General features: G+C 38.2%; 1 protein-coding gene across 1 annotated transcript in view; it reads right to left on the bottom strand.

The window, feature by feature from the left end:
- The window catches only part of LOC112116906 (transthyretin), a 15,593-nt gene that overhangs the window by 2,588 nt on the left and 8,990 nt on the right, over positions 1-4,015 (bottom strand). The window lies entirely within an intron of this gene.

Below are 4,015 nucleotides of genomic sequence, written 5' to 3'. Positions count from 1 at the left end.
CCCCCCCCCCCCCCCCCCCAGCCAGTCCCCCTGCACCCGCGCTCCGGCCGTGCCACAGGGTTTTTTTTGTTTTTGTTTTGTTTTTTTTGCTTGGGGTGGCCAAAAAGCCAGAGCCGGCCCTGCTACTGAAGCCTTTTTACATGACCCTGAAGGTATTTTCTTATGGTCTCATGATAATAAAATCTCTATTTTAGTATTGTTATTGAATTACAGTTTGTACGGGTCGAACTGAGGATCAGGGACCCATTATGCTAGCTGCTGTATAAATGAGTAATGAAGAGAATCCCTGGTCCAAAGAGCTCACCAGCTAGGTTTATGATAAAATACCACAGGTGGCTAAAACAGAAAAGTGGAAAAAAATGGGTAGTTGTGATGTGATCTAGCCAGTATAAGCAACTAGATCTTGTTGAACTAAAATGGTTGTTCAAATGGTAACATAGCTGGTTTCTAGCTCCTGCTCCTCTTCTCTGTTTTTATTTCCAAAACTTCTATTTTCTACATTTTTTTTGGCTTTTCCTCTTGAAATATTTATGAATGAAATAACTTCACAATCTTGTACAATTGCCTGATGTTGTTTGAAGAAAGAATTGGCCTGAAGTCTGAAAAGCTAATAGGACTCACCAGTTTTATTGCCACCAGTGAGAATGGCTATCTAGGCAGATAACATAGAGTGGGAAGTGGAAGAGAGGGATAGACAATGAAGGAGCTAATGATGATCAGAAAAGAAATCAGTTGTATTGTTTCCTCTTTCTTCTTCTTTCCACACACCCCCTTCATTTTACTTGTGTGGTTTTTGTACCAAAATGAATTGCAATGATGCAAAATAATCTCAACGACGGAGGATTTACTCTAATTACAAAGTAAAGGGATTATATACCTTGGAGGAAAGTCTAGATCCTTTGAAGTTGATGTAAAAACTCCCTTTGGGGGGCACAATTTGGTCCAGTGGGAATAAACTGTATCTAGAGTAAACTGACTCAAAAAAGGTTAATTTATTTCATTTATTAATTTTTTATAAATTGCACCTTGTTGGTTAAAATTAAGTGAACCAAAAAAAAAAAAATAGAATAATTGGTGAATGCTCATTGGTATTTGCACTTGCAAAAGGAAGAGGATCAGATTCTGAAGAAGTTTGTTGTAGGCAACTATGAGTTTTAAGCGTGCAAATTATTTAATCCTGTTAGCCTACGTATTCTAGCCATGTTTCAGTTAAAGCTAACAATTGAGCATAAACCAAAATCTCTCATCAGAACAACCACTGAAAAGTTTGGGTCCAAATTGAATTTTGCAGTTAGACTGTATTTTTATAATATACAGAATCAATATGTCAGATGTGAACAACCCAGAACTAAAGAGAAGATGGAATCCAGATTTAGACTTTGCAATGTGACCCCATTTCTAGTTTAGGCCTGATCCAGCAGAAGCTGGATTTGGGACTAAAACATTCCAGGGGCATAGAATACCAGGGTTGGAAGGGACCTCAGGAGGTCATCTAGTCCAACCCACTGCTCAAAGCAGGACCAATCCCCAGACAGATTTTTGCCCCAGATCCCTAAATGGCCCCCTCTAGGATTGAACTCACAAGCCTGGGTTTAGCAGGCCAATGCTCAAACCACTGAGCTATTCTCCCCCTGTTGGATACAAAGATCATTGGTGTAGTAGCAATAGAAAGAGGCTACAGTACAAGAGGCTAATACAGCTAATCAGAGGGAAAGAGAAGGCAAGGCAACAGTAACTTTCTGAAGTATGTTATATGAGTTTGGATACTATGGTTCAAGTGTGTGTTGCAGATACCAAAGAGTTAATGACACATGACAATCATGAAATCAAAAGCAAAATTAACTTATTGCCAATAAATTGTCTATAATATCCATAAAAATAGAAAATAGTGAACAAGCCAGCACTGACAAGCAATAAGCTAGATGAAATCATAGGTATTTCAAACTTCAGTGCCTTTTGCTCTACTGGTTTGGTTGCTAATGACTTACTTAAATCGTTAAAATTGTGATTGTTACAATCTTTGGGAAAAGCAGCTGAGCATAGTGTTTACTTACAAATAATGTAGTTTTGTGAGGGTGGGATTTTCAAAAGCTCTCAACTTCAACTTCAGAATTAGACCAATGCTGAGTTCTTTTGAAAATCCCACCTTGAGTATACATCTAGTGGCATTTCCACCAGTCTAGCGCTTCAGGGAATTTTGCATCAAGCAAGCTGCTCCCAGTCCTATAGCCAAGTGTATGTTAGTAGTTCCAGGAAAAAATCCTTAGGGGCTTGATGTTGTGCTCATAAGAGTCAATATCAAAACTCCTAGGGGACTTCAATGATGCAGAAGTTTGCCCTAATTTAGGCCCTGCGAAAGGAGAGTTGTAAATATCTGAGTATAGATTGTGTTTATAAGGAGCTTCTCCATCCACTCTTGGCTCTCCATCTGATGAAGAGGCAAAAACATAGCATGAGGGCCTTCTTCAGCCATGGAGACACCACTTTCAAATTAAGGGTTGAATTAAAAAAAAAAAAATCTCTGTTGCGCCAGTGAAAAACAGCAATTGTTTATCTAAGAGTATGACCACATGAGTTGCAATCACACCCCATGAGCCCAATGTTTATAACATAAATATAATCAAAGAGGAAGCCTGGTTACAACCTGGTTTTCCCCTGGTCTGGTTACAAGCATGGTTCCAATGTTCCTTGTAGTCTGGACCATAACCATATTTCATTACCAGACTAGAGCTAGACCAGTCTGTGCAACAAACCGGAACAATTTTGTAACCAGGTTAGGAGACTGCTGAGCTGTAACCAGGTTCCCTGACATAGCAGCATTTATTATTATTAATCATTGTAGTGGTATAGTTCCTCAAGGCCTCAATCAACAGATTGTAAACAAAACCTCTGTGAGTGTGAAACTGACTTATACTCTTAGTTTAACAGGTTCTGCCTAACAGAGAAAAAACTATTAATAGGTTTTGCATTTAGTTTGAATATCTCAAATGATATGTCCACCATTTTCCTTGGGACATATTATTCACTTGCATGCTTGATGGTGCAGAAACAGAGGGGCTGGATCTCCAGTTTGGTTACCTGATTAAGCATAACTGAATATTAAACCCTTTTTTGTCTTAATTGTATATTCACACTGAGTTTCTGAAGATTAAGATACCTTCAGAGTAATTTGTAACTTCTTGTTCCCCATGTTCCAGAAATCTCATGAATGAAGAACAGATGTGTCTGAATTTCTTTAGAAAAATGTTTTAATCATATGTATTGGGGATGGAAGGAAGGAGAGAGAAAAGAAGGCATTTTCACTTTGCACATAAGGAATGCAGGGAGCTGTTTCAAGGGTGTTACTCTCTTTTATGGATGAAGGTAAAGTAGTAGCTAGTAGAGCTCAAACACCTGTTCCAATTACATTATCTCGGACATTTCCATTATAAAGCTGTGTATGGTGACCGAAGTCTTTTTATTACCTACACCCGGGCTGTCTTGGGGTTTATGTCATTTGCTCAGTGTAAAGTACCCTTGAAATCAATGTCATTTATCCTCTTCATGGGACATATGCTGTATTGAAATTAAACTATGCCCTCAAATGTTTACAGGCATCCTATTCATTTGGACCTTATTCAACAGAATGAAATAGTGCTTTAGAGTAAAATTTGTGACATAAACTAATTCAAATGCATACGCAGTAGCTTATTTTCAAAATTCAAACCCTAACCCACAAAAGAACTAATTTTGGCAAAGGGAATTGCTAAAATATATGATAGGGGCTGTATTTGCAAAAGTATGTGGGCACAGAGAGTACAAGTGACTAGGTCAAAGACAGTCAAGTGAAGAGTTAAATAGTTACCTGACTCCCAATCCCCTGAACAACTAGACCATACTTCTTCCTGAGAACTCAGCTGGAATTAGCTTTCCTTGCATATTTTCAGTTAAACTCAGTTTGAAGTAAGCTTCTTAATGAAGTCACTTGTTGTATTCTAACTCTCCTCCTGCCTTTTAAATACTGTTAATCCAAATT

Source organism: Terrapene carolina, unplaced genomic scaffold (genome assembly GCF_002925995.2).
Source record: "Terrapene carolina triunguis isolate 2854851 unplaced genomic scaffold, T_m_triunguis-2.0 Scaffold58, whole genome shotgun sequence".
NCBI classification, from domain to species: domain Eukaryota; kingdom Metazoa; phylum Chordata; order Testudines; family Emydidae; genus Terrapene; species Terrapene triunguis.
The sequence above is the reverse complement of the archived record's forward strand: the minus strand, read 5'-3'. Positions and strand labels throughout refer to the sequence as shown.